Source organism: Neofelis nebulosa, chromosome 2, assembly GCF_028018385.1.
Source record: "Neofelis nebulosa isolate mNeoNeb1 chromosome 2, mNeoNeb1.pri, whole genome shotgun sequence".
Taxonomy (NCBI): Eukaryota; Metazoa; Chordata; class Mammalia; order Carnivora; family Felidae; genus Neofelis; species Neofelis nebulosa.
The window spans coordinates 52,267,587-52,284,316 of record NC_080783.1 but is presented as its reverse complement, the minus strand read 5'-3'; the positions used below and the strand labels follow the sequence as shown (position 1 = coordinate 52,284,316).

General features: G+C 36.4%; 1 protein-coding gene across 2 annotated transcripts in view; it reads right to left on the bottom strand.

Annotated features, from left to right (window-relative positions):
* Positions 1-16,730, bottom strand: part of LOC131501885 (uncharacterized) — a 118,983-nt gene that overhangs the window by 55,629 nt on the left and 46,624 nt on the right. The window lies entirely within an intron of this gene.

Below are 16,730 nucleotides of genomic sequence, written 5' to 3'. Positions count from 1 at the left end.
GGTCAATGCCTGAAGGAGGACGCAGCTGTGCCTCTTCAGCATCCAGATCCCAGCCAATAAGGGGAGTGCCTACCTTGATTCTAAAAGACATCTAGGTGGTATGTGGCAGCATCTATACAGCCTTCCCTGAGGCGAAAATGCAGCCTCTTTCTCACCTTCCATAAAAATCCTCTTCTTAAGGTATGGCTGAGAAAACAAGAGGGAATTTACTTTTAACGCCCAAGCCTCCAACTCTTCCTTTGAGCACCAAACAACTTCTTTTTCTCTTTGAGGGTTTGAACTGGCACTGGAGGCATTTCTTTCTGGCTCAGCCCTGTCACTGGGATACTGGAGAAGTTTCTCACACTCACCTCCACAATGCTCGTCACCCATGCCAGTTGTGCCACTGCCCCAGACCAATTGAGCAGGGTCTCCCTGCACCAGCAAACACCTCTGTGGCATGTGGCTCTCTAGGGGCCATGCAGCTGTCCCTAGCTTGCAGATCACAGCATTATAAAATATGGGCCTGAAAAAAATAAAATTCTCACCAGTGCCTTCTATCATCATTTGCACTCAGGATCAAGGCTTACTTCTAAGTTAATGACTCCTACATACAGGAAAAAGCATCAGCTTCTGTTCTTTTCAGGCCCTGCATGCATGATCCCTGCCTCCTACAGAAGGAGCCAGAATACTATTGGGCAATTTTGCTTGCAGGGATGACTCACCTCCTTGCTTCCTCCTTGCTTTCTGATCTTAATTTCTACATGGCTAAGGAAAGTCTCCCATAGAAAGTGTTGTTTGCTAAAAAATACCCATCTTTTCTATACCCAAGTTTTTTTTTTTCAAAAATGGAAAGGAAGATACTTTTCTTTCACCAGGCAACACTATGCATTGAATAAGCACCATACAAATGCGTAGTTAGAGGTGGTTTGTGCCTGGATGATCCCAGCTGTTCTCTCTCTGAACTCAGGTGTCATACGCTAAAACTAAATTAATGGAGTCTCTCACCAGGGTTCCCATTTTTGTCTGGATTTCTTTTTTTTTCTTTTTTAAATTTTTTTTTCAACGTTTTTTATTTATTTTTGGGACAGAGAGAGACAGAGCATGAACGGGGGAGGGGCAGAGAGAGAGGGGGAGACACAGAATCGGAAACAGGCTCCAGGCTCCGAGCCATCAGCCCAGAGCCTGACGCGGGGCTCGAACTCACGGACCGCGAGATCGTGACCTGGCTGAAGTCGGACGCTTAACCGACTGCGCCACCCAGGTGCCCCTTTGTCTGGATTTCTGATCAGAGCTGGAGATTGTAAGCCACTCTATGGGACCTTACTTGCAGGACAGTCGACTTACTAGGAAGGCTAATGAACCAGCATCATCAACTGCAACTCCCCACGTTTCAACTAAGGCCTCCGGTTCAACTCTGCCATTTGGTTGAGTGCCACAAAGACAGCATTTGTTACCCCTCCTTTCTTTTCTTCTTGAATAAAGCCTTGCTAACAAGGAGAATTTAGATCTCCCATGAATTCTAAAGCTTCTCTAATAATGCCTTGCTGTATGTTGCTCTTGTAATAACATGCTTTGACTGAATCCGATTTTCCAAACTGTTCAATAACACCTTGTCATATGGCTCATTGCAAAAGACTCTCTATTAACACATTTCCAGAGAACTCTTCTCCTTCCTGTTGATGCATGGTGGGGAAGTGGATTTACGAGTCCCAGCAACTCTCCCCATTATCAAGTGCACTACTCGATGCTGTCAAGTATTTCGTCACAGATGTGAAGCTCTGGCAGGACTGAGATCATGTGTACCTCCTAATGCCAAGTCCATAAAATTCCTTTTAATCTTCACATCTCTGACTCTGAAAGCTGCCACTACTGCAACACAGCCTGCTCTCTTCAAACTCGAAATCCTTCTGTCTGTTCCCTGAAATCGGACTGCCTGAGAATATATGCAGTGTATGGCTAACAGGTTAGCAGCCTCTAGTGGGGATCCCAATGCATGCCTGATGCCTGCTACAACAGTAGTTGTCCTTGCATCTTAAGGACTCCACAAACATACCTTTGTAGGAGCCTTTGATCAGGCAAAAGCACAATAGCCATGTATATACTTCCCATAAAAAAAGTTGTATTTTAGAATCTGTTGGGGAAACCTCTTAAAAATATATCTCACCTGTAACTTGGCATGATTTTGGCTTTATATAGTGATACGATACCTTGATTTTTGCTTAAAATATTCAATCTTAAACAGTGTGTCCCTATGCAAAAACTGAAAAGCTGACCTCAGAATAGACTGCTACCTTGGGTTCCTTTTGAGACTATTGGGGACCCATTCCTTTAAGATTCTTAGAAGAGCTATTATTAATTGAAAATTAATAGGCATATCCTGAAAAACCATAAAAGGCTTTTTGAAAGGGTCTATGAGAAATCACCTCAAATAATTCAATTCTTAAGAAAGGGTTCTACAGCCATACATTTTGCTTCATAGTGTTTGAGACCACATTTTCTGACAGCACCCTGGATTTGATCTTTGCCTAGAGGCTCTGTCTCACTTTTTGAGTGTCTTCTTCAGGAAGAAACTGGGGATGAGAAAAAATTTGATCTTTGAAACTCACAAATCAGGAGCCACTTTTATTTGTCCTACATTCTGCTTAAAAATGGAATAATTTCTTCTTTAGCTCCTATCTCTTTATCTTATGCAGCTAAAAGGAATTAGTTGTCACTTTCAACATTTAGCTCAGAAATACCCCTAGCCAGATCAATTAGTTCACTAGATACATTTCTATTTTCTGCAGGTGACAGTTTTCCCAAATTTTCTACCACTATATATCAAAGATCTTCCATCTTCTAGCTCCCAATACTATTCCATTCACTCTCCTTCAAGTCTTCACTGACAGTCACCATGAGGCTCACCGGTGCTGGTAAAACCCACGTCCAGGTAACAAAATCTGCTACTCTTGCTAGATAGCAAATCCATACAAAAATCTACATTCATTTTGTTCTTCTCAGGATTTTGTTTCCAGTAATTTGGGGAAGATCCTACCTGGAGCCACTCATGCAGTCATTGTCAAATGTGGTCCAGAACTATATGGTCATGTGAAGGTTCAACTGGGCTGAATATCCAGTAGCGCTCATTCTCATGTCTGGCAGTTGAAAGCTAGCTGTTGACTGGGAGCTCAGCTTGATTATCAACTGGGGCATGTTCATGTGGCTTAGCTTCCTCACACCTTGGTAGCTTTGGGTAGTTGAACTTCTTAAGTTAGACCTCAGGACTCCGAGTGTAAGTATTCTCATGTGCAAGGTAAATGCCGTTTCATCTTTTATGACTTGGTCTCAGAAATCACATAGCATCATTTCTCCTTAGTCTATAGTCAAAGTAGTTATAAACCCACCCACATTCAAAATGAAGGAATGTATACTCACCTCTCAATGTGAGGAATATCTAAGAATTTTGCAGTCATTTTTTAAAACCACCAAAAGGGCTTTGCTGCCTTGCTTTCTTTTGTATCACCAACCCTTATAATAATGCCAGACACATAGGGATGTTCCTTAAGTGTCTGTTGAAATAATGAATTTTGATAGGAAAAGAAAGGGAGTTCTGTGGTTTAGGTTAAAACTGGTGAGGCACCATGAGAGTTCTCTAGCTCTATCTTTAAGAAGAGGGGACACCATTACTGGCTACCTTGGGTGATGTAAGCAGTCATTTGTCTAAAAGCAGAGGGCTGACCCTTATGTTCTTCTCTTGACCCTTTTCAGTTTTTGATTATTCTAGGCCTGAGGGAGATTCCTACATTATCAGAGATTTTACTTGCATTTCAGAATGACAGTCAGGTTCCCATACTCCAATAATATGTGGCATTTTGATAACCTTGTAGCAGCCTTGAATAACAAATGGCAAAGAAATGATGTGGAAGAACTATGGATGCTCTTCAAGTGGTCTATTATAGGGAGCAACTCTGGCCACACGGATATGCAGCTGAATATTCCTCTCTGCTCCATGTTAGCTTAAGTATGTAGTAAAGTGTTTCCATTTATTGTGCCATGGGATACAGAGCAATTCTACATATGGACGAGGGGAGCTACAAGAATATTATATGCCAAGACCTGAATTAGGATGAGTTTCAATAAATGCATTTTACCCATCATACAAAATTATAAACAGGACACAAGCCATTAAAACCTTTGTTATTGTCCATTAACACCACTAACAAATTACCACATTTATAAATGGAAATATCTTCCAAAAAATGTCAGGCATCTTGTTTGAATCCTCTGAAACAAAATAATTTCTGTGATGCATGTATAGTGATGCCAAGAAATCCATCTGCCAGCCAGAATTTCATCCTTGAAACATACCTTGTTATGGCAGCACCAAAGAACACAATGAGTTTTGTTTAGAGTGTCAGTCTTCTGTCCCTGGACTGAAAGGATTAGTTCTAAATTGCACATTATTACATAAGACTGCATGAAAATGTTTGCTTCTTTTGTCCTTAAAAGAAATTCATGGTGTTTTATAAATAGCAAAAAAAAAAAAAAAAAAAAAAAAAAAAGTAATTGCACTAAAATCCATTCTGAGAGCTACAAGCAGTGGATCTGCCAGGCATTCTGTTTTATGTTATTATTTATTAAACACACAAAGGTCAGGGGTCTTCCAAGTTGGATGTGGTGGGAGGCTAAGGAGAGGCCATATAGTGCAATGGCTAAAAGCATAAGTTCTGGTGTCAGTCAGATCTGGTTTTAGCTTCTCTGACTAATAAATGTGACTGGGAAATTTACTTATGCTCTCTGTGGCTCATTTTCCATATCTGTAACATGGAGATAAAAGTATTCACCTTCTAGGATTGGTTTATTGGTTAAATGAGATAACACATGTCATTTACTCACCAGTGCTTGGCACAGAGTAGATGCACAGTTAACAAGGCAGATAAGAGTAAACACTTTCAATAGGTATTGTGTGTGTGTGTGTGTGTGTGTGTGTGTGTGTGTGTGTGTGTGTGTGTTGTGTATGAGACAGGAGAAAGGGGACGAAGAGAGATGGGGGAAAGAAAGAAAGAAAGAAAGAAAGAAAGAAAGAAAGAAAGAAAGAAAGAAAGAAAGAAAGACATAGAGAGACAATATTTTGGAATACACATATAAAGAACACTGTTGGAGACACAGTATACTTTTGCACCTGCCCTGGCTCTTCTATGTACCAAGTGTCAGAGGTCTGTCCATTGAACAGGACTCAGTTGTCCACTAAAACAATTGGAAAGCCACCAAGCCATTACAGTGTCACTACAAACAACTTAGAGGTTTCTTCTGTTATTATGGGAGGAAAGTCCCGTGTGATATACAAATAAAAGTGGACTTTTCTAAGGAACAAGAATTGGGAAAGGAGTAAAGAAAAGATTTTGAGGTAGGCAAGGCCTTTTCTCCCTTTTCAGTGAACTGGTGAGGTCATTCCTATCTTTAATCTTTGTATGTCAGACTATTTGGAAGAAACACATTCTGCAATATAATACAGTAATCTTGCCATTATTAATTAGAATAATAATTTCCATTGCTTAAGGATTATTTCTGTAATGGTTTTATTCAAAAAATAATATGCAAGTTTAGTCATGTATGTTAAGAAACAGAATATCAGTGGCCAATTTCTAATTTTTAATGGTTTTTCAAAAATACAGATTTTTATTTTACCTTACCACAGCTCTGTTTAAAAACAATTCTGTTAACAACCTTCAAATAACCTTTTAAAATATTACTCATGAATCTACGCACCTCAATAAAATGTTTCCTGTTTTTCATTTCCCCAAGGCTAAAGTGACACAATTATTAGCTTTCGATAGGGTTAAACAATAACTACCCATGCTTACTTTTGTTAAAGAAGGGAACACAAATATACCTTCAAGCACTGTAACAGTTGAAAAGATTCCCATACTTCAGTTCTTTTTTCTTTTTTCAAAAAATTTTTAATGTTTATTTTTGAGAGAGAGAGAGAGAGACAGAGAGAGAGAGAGAATGGTGGAGGAAGAGAAAAAGGAGACAGAATTCAGAGCAGGCTCCAGGCTCTGAGCTGTCAGCACAGAACCGAACACTGGGTTTGAACCCATGAACGGTGAGATCATGACCTGAGCTGAAGTCGGACGCTTTACTGACTGAACCACCCTGGCACCCGTCTTCTTCTCTGAAACACAGAGAATTTTTAAAAAATCAAATATTTTAAATGAAATTTTTCTCTACTTCTAGTGCTGAATAAAATCCTTTTCCTTTTACTGGGAAACCTCTTTAATCCTGTGTAGTACTAGTTATCATTTATCAGGTAACATGTAGATGCTGGGGATATATCTGTAAACAAAACAGGTCAAAATCCCTGCCATCACAGAGCTTACAGTCTAGACAGAAAATGAACAATATGAATATGGTAATAAATGATAAAGGGAAAATTAAGACAGGAAGAGATTAGGGAGTGTCAATGAGGTTGGCAGTGGGTATGGTTTTAGGTAGTGTGGTGACAGAAGGACTTTTGACATTTAAAGAAAGATGTGAAGGAAGTAGAAAAAGATACCCTGTTTTAAGGAATAGTTAGCAGGCCAAGTGGAGTCAGCTAGGGAAATAGTAAGAAATGAGAGATAAGAGAAGCAGCCTGGTAGTCTATTTTAAGGATGTTAACTTTTATACCATTACATTAAATGTCACTATAAGTATGAAATAGGACATCATTAAAGATATCTTCCCTTTGCCTCTCAAGATTCATGCTCTACCCTTTTCCATCCTTGTCTCTGGCCCAGGGAAGCTGAGCTGTGTTTTTCTACTCTTCCTCATGACCAATTGCATTTCTTCCTTTGGGCCACCTTCCTCCTCTTTCAATTGTGCAAGTGTTCCCTCTGTCAGAGAAGCAGAGATTGAACCAAACTGTGTTTCTCTGGATGGATAGTTCTCAACTGTGCCCTTAAACTCACCTGCATCCATGTGAGGAAAACCTACTGAAATACAGATTCCTTGGCCTCACTGAAGATGTTCAATAAGTATCTCTTGGTTTGTGGCCAAAGAATCTGCATGTTGATAAGTTTCCCAAGGTCAGTTCTTTCTTACTGTGAGGCTTGCAGATTAGAATTCTAATTTATAGAAACAGCGCCCTTCTGATGGGCATCCAAGCAACTTCTCATACCTGAATTTTCATACCTGAATTTTCCTTGCTCCAAAAGGGAGAACTTAGAAAATTTGGTTGGGCTCTATTATATTTTGACTGAGTATACTCTACTAAAATTTTATTCGTATTTTTAGCCAATGCTTATAAAATATTTTATTTTGCAAAATATTTCATCATTAAATACTACCCATAAGAATTCTTTTGCACCGTCCTTATCAATTTGTGTCATGTGAGACAATGTCTTGTTTGCAAATTGATAACTTGTGGGGATTATCTATTACCTCTACATGTTTTTGTACAACAGCACTGACTTTATTTTTGTTTAAGTGCTAATATTTCCCATCTGAATCATTTATCAACATCATACTTGAATCAGAAATAAGGATACCCAAACGTTACTACTAAATACCATATGTTATGCTATGTTTTTGTGCTGTTCAAGTTGGTAGCACTGAACTTTGAAGACTTTTTTCAGAGTTATATGGAAGGAAATTCACTCAGTGACTTAGATTACCACAGAATTTGTGGGGAGGAGTTCACATTTCCCAGCAGCATATACAGCACTGCTTTCGTATTACATGCACTCTTCCGTGAAGAAAGACACTAGATTGATATTTTACAGAATGTTTCTGTTACAACCTCCAGAGTTCAGCACTTTTACACAAATATTGTCCTTTCAGGTTTTTTTTTTTTTTTAAGATTTCATAGGTTAATTTGCCCTGTGCCAAAATTTGCTATTTCAGGATACTGAGGCAAACAAGACTGTCAGAAATAAAGACCAAGGGATGCAACTGTCATATACCAAGCAGATAACAGTAAATATCTACCTAAGTAGCTGAATCCAATCTCTCTGAGGAAGACTGGTTCATTTGGCCTCTTACTAATTTTGAATTTTTTTCCTAGCAGAGAGAAGGTGAATATTTTGATTGAGGGAGCTTCATAACGGATTCAGCAGAGACCATAGGTTAAACTTGCCTTTCAAGCTGGAGAGGATCCAATGGAGTCTTTATGGCCCACTCTGGCAGGACTATGTTTACAGCAAATACTCAAAAGCATACAGTTCTCCTTAAAAATTAGGATTTGCAGCTGCTGGCTAAAAATACATCCAAATGAATGCCAAAAGCTGAAGCAAAAGCTTGTGAACCTTTTAATAATTGTATTGCATGAAATAAAATGTCTTGAAAAAAAATTCTTACAGAATTTCTGTTTCTCTATCCCTTTGGTTAAACTAAGGCAATGTATTTAATATGAGGGCATTTTTCATAAAGTAAAGAAACTCCCCACTTTTCAGAATAAGTGTGCATTTTCTTTTATTACTGAAAAGCCATACAAAAGTTCTAAATGTTAGACATATTAGACAGTAAATGAGGATTAACTATTAAAAAGAAAAGATAATTTTATATTATATGCCTCTAGAGACTTTTTTTTATGTTATTTTAGATTTTTACCTAAGAATTCTATAGAATCTTTGAAATCCTAAATCTGAAAAGGACCTTGAAAGTTATTTAGTTTAGGAATATTAATAACAACAACAATGATGTTAAAAACACAGCTAACCTTCGGGCCCTTACCATCTTCTGGCCACTGTTTTAAGAAATTTTGCATATGTAATCTTGGTCAATCATCACAACAACCCTATAATGTAAATATTATTAAATTCATTTGACATATAAGGGAACTGAGACGCAAAATGTTTAATCTGCCTAAGGACATAGAGCTAGCAAGGGTAAGGGTTAGCACTAAAGCTGAAGAAACACTTGTAAAATTATGCCAGGCTGTTCTATCCATGGGAAGTGGATAGACACTTCCCATGGGACACAGCTGTCAAGAGTATGATTTGAGGTGCCAGAAGGTCTGCCTAAATACATCACCTTCAACACTATACAACACTGCCTCCAATTCCCACCAACAGAGAAAGTGCTTTATGAAAACATAATGCCCCCAAAAGGATATGTTTTTAAAATAATACCTAAGAAAAATTGCCTGTTAATGATAGCAAGATGAGGTAGATGCATTTTATAGAAATTTGGATGATAAAAGGAGAAAAAAAGAGCTGTTGAAGTTCAACACCATAATATACACTCTTAGTCAATTCTGGCAAAGTGAAGGGTGATAAAGACAAAATTCAAGCAATTTGGCTTTGGTTGGATATGGAAATTATCCATTTTAAGCTATCTTCTCATTTGGGAGATGTAACCATACAGATAGCTAAATCTTTTCTATTTAAAATGGTAAAGTGTAACAGCAAAAATTATTTGTGTATAACTTTTATTTTCCTCACCACTTGCCTTTTGGAACAGAGATTCTTAAATAGGGTTCCAATACAGGATCCCTTCTGAAACATGAAATTTCCAATCTATATGTAAGAATGCACAGCACCGTAAGAAGGCGGCCAGATTCTCATAAGTATATATGAGCCCTTTCAAAACAGTTGATATAGCAGAAAATCAATTTAGCCCAGCTGCACTTCTTATATATCACCTAAATGCGTGCCTGCTGAAGGTGGTCTTTAGCGGCTACAAGACCATAACATACAACTGCTTTGAATTATGTATCTTAATGAGCATCCAGGGCCACACTGAAGCTGACATTTTAGAAAGTGAAATATGGCATACAAAATGACCAAAAGCAGAGCAACATTACATGCCTCTGCTTTGCTAGAACCATTGTTCCTGCTTTCACTGTTTCTGCAGCAACAGATGCAACTATTCAGGACTGGGTTTTAAGTAAATAATATACAACAAGGAAGTGAGACAGGTGTGTCAATGAAAGGTCTTAGGAAAGGGTTAGGCAATTGGAATGGGCAGTCAATTAATTAAAAATGCTTTTCAAAATGAACAAACTGATCTGACTTTCTTGGTGAGCTATTACCAAGTTCTTTTGAGTTCTTAAAACATTTTCTTTACTCTGTGTTTAACAACAAATGTGGGCCAATTGCTGTGAGTTAATTGAAAAGGATTGTTTTCTAGTTGCCAAGAAACGGTGCTTTCTTACATTATGCAGGCCATTATGTGCACAGATCAAGCTTCCTGATTTTTCTTTGAGGGTTTAAGAATATAGGCTGCCTGATTTAGTTGTCCCTTGAGGAGGAGCACAAATCAAGAAGGCTTTCAGGGGTGTTGTTCCATTTCAATTGACCAGGTAAGATTTGGATTTGAAAGTGCTACTACCTTCCTAATGCTTAACTTTTCCTAAATCATTTAAATGCTTTTATGTTGAGTGAATGAGGGGATCAAAAATGATGACTTTAAATACTTAGGGTGGTTTCATGTAAAATCATGTTAAGTTGATTTTCTTCCAGCTGAAGTTTCTGAGAGAAAAAAAAAAAGAGGTAGAGATAATAATAGACTTGTGAGACCAGCTCTAGAGTTTGTTTCTTCTTGATTTCAGAGTAGCAAATACGTGTAAACCAAGAAGTTGTCAGTGTGTGTAGAGTTGAAATATTAAAATCATTGCTATGGAAGAGAATATCACTATTTCTGTTTGGAGAAAAGATTTCAAATCTTGTTTGACTTGTTCCAACTGAGAAAGGGGCTTTATATTTGTTAACTTCAATAGGAAGACTTGTTGATTTTATTTATAACTTGGTTACTCATCTCTTAAAACCACACATATTTTCATTATCCGTTTTCTGTTGGCTGTTTTCTTCATAATTTTGTCTTGAAGTTAAAATCAGGGTCCTTGTACTTAACACTAATACTACTAACATGTTTGATCCAAACAAAAAAGTCCCCTTTCTTCCTCAGGAAGGAAAACCTCATTCCTTGATTTAAAGTCACTTGTTCCCAGGCTTACTTAATACAGTGCTCATGGTGGGTACAAGTACTGGAAAGGGACTCTGTGAGTCAAGTTTGTTGGTTCAAATCATCATTCCATTCTTAATTCATATTTTCATAGATTTAGGTTGAACTCTACAATCCCATGAACTTACACTTAAAACATCACAGAGTTCATGTGTACTATACGTTGAAAACAAATTGATTTGAATTGCAAATTTGAATGCTGTTATTAATCTTTTTTTCAAAATCATATTTTACTTCATCTCTTCCATGGCTCTCGGTTTCCTGGGAATATAGTTCCTTTACAAGAAAAATCATCAAAATGGTTACAAGTCAGGTCAAATATTTGTTGTCTTGTTAGGGAAGTTTCCATTTGTTCAGAGTTTGAAGACACTTGAGTATAAATATGATCTGTGTAATATGAACCCCAGTTGATGCTGGAAAGAAATCATTGCAGCATGCCTTTACCTGATAATATGATTTTGGTTTTCCACAAGTGAACCAATACCCTGGCAACGAAACTATTATGTGGAATGATATTGATGAAGTGATAGTTAAATCCATTTATTTTTAACGTGCCAAACGGGATTCTTCTTTTTTGAATTCCTCCGCCTTTTTTAATTAACTAAAATAAAGAATCACAGTGTTATTGGTTCTCACAAATTTTCATTACGCTCTATTCTTTATTTATGTAGTAGTGAAATTGAAGCAGCCATTTAAATAAATGCATGGTTTGTGGTTATGTATACTTGGTGTAATGTGTTCCTATTTTTTGTTGGAGCTGCATTTGTTTTCAGGTAAGATGTAATTAAGCAATTCTTTTCTAGTTTACATTCCTTTATTTACCTTGTCAAAAAGTGCTGGTTGCCCTGAAAATACACTTTTGATATTACTGGTACCATGGTGCTTAAAATATCTGTACTCTAAAGATTTTGTTCATTTTTGCAATTATTGGAGCAAGGTGACAGGTGAATATATGGGATGGGTAGAGTGGAGTGAAAGACTGATACAGTGTCTTATAAGCAGACTTCTCATATCTAGCACACAACTTTTTTATCAGTATAACAGCAATTGCGATATTAATAAAACAGCTATAAAGAAAATATTTAATAGTATAACAAAAAGTCTTGACCTTTTTTCTGAATGGTATTTTCTTAATTAAACAAATATTAACTGATGTTGATTTGCTTCTCTGTGAATTGGGAGTTTTGCAAAAAAAAAAAAAAAATGTCCATCTAGGCTGGGATGGAAATCAGTCTATAAAATTTTGTTCAACCTTAATTGAGAAGACACTGAATTCATTAGTAGTTTGTGGGTCACAGTGACTGAAATACTACAAAATGATAGACTTTTAAGGGCATTTACTGATATGTGATTCTAACGGCTTTGGCCCTTTATTTTGAGAGAGTGGGTGAATGTGTGAAGGTGGGGAGAATGGCTAGCTGATGGTGTGGGGGAAATAAACCATATTGGTAACGAGAGCATGCTTTTCCTGTTTGTCTGCAAGAATATGAACATCCTAAGACTATTTGACAAACGGAAATCAAGATACACTGTATTTATCGCATTACCCTGATGTACAATTCAAGAAACCCAGTCAAGTATGAGATTAATTTGACATATCTCATTTATAGTGAACTCAAGGTTTTTGACAATCATTTCTTCTACTGTAGGCTCTTAACATTTCTTTCATCTTCTACAAGTATGTTAGGGATCTTTACTAATCAGCATATCAATTTTTTAACATCATCTATTTTTTTATTTTTTGAAAAATGGGATTATTTACTTCATGGTACTACTCATAAACATCATTTCAAAGATTCCTAAAAACATTGTGCTTTTGATAACTAATTTTCCCATGCACTTTTGATATGAAATTACCTAACTTTGGAAATTCAGAATAATATATAAAGTACTAAAGTGTTTTCTTATTCTCTTCTTACCTAAAATGATCTCTAATATTAGAAAATTATTTTCAAAATGGAGAAGACATATGCAACATATTTTAGTAATATTATTTGTCCTACTGTTGATACATAATCAGCACCAAACCTTACCTTGCTCTGATAAGGCACTGGGGATATTTCTTTCTTTTGTCCTTAAAGTTGTTGTTAAACTGAGATTTTTAACTCCTCAACTACAATGATATTTTTGAATCACTCTTAGAAGTTCCTTTTTTTTTTTTTTTTTTTTTGCTTAAAAGTATTTCTAAACCCTGAGAATGCTGTCTCTCTTTTCCTTCTTTTTTTGAGCAGCTGTCCTCAATTTGGCAATGTCTGAAGATATTTTTTGGTCTCAGCAACAAAGGGGGTGGAGTACTCAGCATCTAGGGGGTAGAGGACAAGGACGCTGGTGAACATCCTGCCCAGGACATTCCCTACAATAAAGAAGTATGGGATGCCAAATGTCAATAAAGCCGAAACTAAGAAACCCCGCTTTACAGGTCTCAGATACTTTATTGTGGCTAAATGCATGATTATGGGTTAGAATTTTTGTTTTCAAACATCCTGAAATCTCATGTTCCTTCTTTATTCCACTTGCTTATAAATATTGGCCTACAGGATCACACCTAATTTTTAATTGACCTTTCTGAAAACTGCCTATGGAATGCCTAGGAATCATGATCTGACTGGATTATCCACTTTTCCCTTTCTTCATTATGAGTAGTACCAAAATGACAATGGTCACATTATCGTTAAGCCCGTGTTATGTCCATATTACTACACAGTGCTATGTTTTCATGATTTGTAGAATATTTCCCTCATTGCTTCAACTCGTGGATAAGGAAGGATTCATTAAGGCAAGCAAGACACTAATATCATCTATTTAATTGCTGTGTTCCTGATTTCATGTGTAAAGTCAACTCTTCAACAAACATTCACAATTCTATAGATATTTATTGAGCACCTATCATTTTCCAGAAATAGTTTTATGTTGGAAATTCAGCAGTGAATAATACATGAAACTTAATTTTGTAGTGATTATGTTATAGAGGATGGGAAGATCTCAAATCCCCTTTTCTGTCAACCATCTTTGATTTTGGTCTATAATATACCAAAAACAAAACAAAACAAAACAACAACAGAATCTGGTGCATATAAATGGTTGCAGAAGTTGATACTTTTTTTGCATGTAAACTCTGTTTCTTGGGGACTGCCAAGAACCTTTTCATTAATTTCTGAGCTTCACTTTCTGGCAAATGTCTCTATTTTCAACTTGCTTGGTGTGCATTTCAGAGAACACTGACTTTGAAGTAAATTTTGAATGAAAGGAAATAGAATATTTGATGAGTCGAAATAATGTTAATAAGAATAGTCAATCTGGCATTTAGGGGGGAAAAGACATAAAAATAAAGATGGAAACTTGTGAGAGGAAAGAGGCCAGTCATGCCTGAAGTTTATTTTATTTTCTATGCCGAGAAAAATGGTAACAGGAAAGAAAAGAAAAGGAAAAGAAAAAAAAAAAAAGGAGAAAAGAAAAAGAGCAGTAATGTACCTTTCCAGTATAAGTGTAACTTGGAATAATTCTTTTTTTTCTGGTACATAGCTCTGTCTCTGGTGAATTATTTAGAATTCCTTATCTGTTTTATACTTTATTTCTCTGTAGTCATTGATGAGATTATTGGTTTCTTCTTTAGATAGAAAATGAGAAACATAAATGAAGCAATAGAATACAATTTTAATATTCTGGTCTCAATATGTCTTTTGATTTTACTTTATAGTTTCTTTCCTTTCCTAATGCTTGTTTTCTTAGTATATGCAAAATTATTTTCTTAGGATGTGCAGGAGTTAAATGTACTAATATGTTAAAATGTGAATAAAAGGATTTGATGCTCTAAAATTCTCAGGCTCTGTAAGCCTACCAGTTTTTAAGTAATCATTTAACTTATTAAGATGGTGTTTACCAAAAGCTGAGATTTATCCTCCCTCTTCTTTTTCATTTAAACATAAGTTGAGATCTTACCCAACTAAGGAGTTATTTGTGTAAGAAATTCCAAAGGAACAATATAAATGTGGCTACAAAAAGTGGTTTTAAATTATGTAAGTATATTTCCTGGAGTTTACTGAAAAATGAGAGAAATTCTAATACTATGGCTTATAACTGGTTTTCTAGCAATGAATTTGAAGAAAAGGTTGAATTTCATCTCAGAAGTCTTAGTGGTACTGACAGCAGTGTAATTGCCTTTGTTGTGTGAGCAAAACAGAGAAGTATTTTCTTTTTTGTTCAAGTACAGGCTTTGCCATCTATCTAGTGGTCTGAATGCAGGCAAATTTCTTAATGGATTGAGTAAAAATACTGATCTCACAGTGTCATTACAGAAACGAAATGAGATAGCACAATTTAGTACTTGTCACAGAGAAATTACATAATAGTAAGTGTTCCCCCTTCTCACTCAGTCGTAGGCTATCCTAATTCATTTCATAGAAAGAATCTAAAGGAACTTTATTTTCTTAAAAATTTTTTAATGTTTATTATTTATTTTTGAGAAAGAGACAGAGCATGAGTGGGGGAGGGACAGAGAGAGAGGGAGACACAGAACTTGAAGCAGGCTCAGGCTCTGAGCTGTCAGCACAGAGCCCGATGAGGGGCTCGAACCCACAAACGGTGAGATCATTACCTGATCCAAAGTTGGCACTTAACCAACTGAGCCACTCAGGCACCCCTCTACGGGAACTTTAACTTTTTTTTTTTAAATGTTTATTCATTTTTGAGAGAGAGAGAGAGAGAGACAGAGACAGAGACAGAGACAGACAGATAGAGAGAGAGAGACATAGAATCCGAAGCAGGCTCCAGGCTCTGAGCTGTCAGCATAGAGCCCAATGCGGGGCTCGAACCCACAAAATGTGAGGTCATGACCTGAGCTAAAGTCAGATGCTTAACTGACTGAACCACCCAGGTGCCCTGGGAATTGTAAAGATCAACTAGTGCCTTACACATCTGATGCTTGTTTTCCCGATGTTCTCTTAACCACTAGCCTATGCTTTCCTCATGCTAATGAAGTGTTAACCTCCTAAGGCAATGGACATTTATAAATGTTATGTTGAAACATACAAAGTTGCCACTTTTATAGGTCAAACAGTTACATATTGGCCAATTTCATATGATTCAGCTTTCTATATATAGAGATATAAAAAACAAATCTTATTTCCCAAAAAAATTTCATATAAGTCTGCCATAATTTGATAATGCTAGAATGTAAATGCAGTTCCATTAGCTGTTTGAAAAAATTATAAAAAGACACAATTAGAAAAATAGTATAATCAAGAAGAGCCTTGAGCAGGGGTTGACAAACTAATCTGTGGGCCAAATCCAGCCTGATATGTGTTTTTGTGGAACCCATGGGGTAAGAATTGTTTTTACACGTTCAAACAGTTGAAAAAAATCAAAAGAAGGATAATACTTTGTGACACATGGAAATTAGATGAAATTCAAATTTCAATGACCATAAAAATTTTTTTATGAGTGGGAACAACTCATTTGTTTATATATTGTCTTAGGCTACTTTTGTTCTGCAAAGACAAAGTTGAGTTGTTGCAATGGACTTTATGGCTTCTAAAGCCTAAAATATTATTTATTACCTGGCCCTTTACAGAAAAGGTTTGATGACCCCTGTTGTAGAGTCAAACTGCCTGTATTTGCATGCCAACGCCAATACTTCTAGGTAAGTTACTTAACTTGTATGAACCTTAGCTTACACATTTTTAAATAGGCACACTAATAGTCCTTGACCTCATAGAACAATTATAAGTGCTTGGTACATCATAAATACTCTATAAATATTACTATAAATATTAATATTCTTTCAGAGTGCCATTGTAAATGGGAATAAAAACTTACAGATGCTTGAA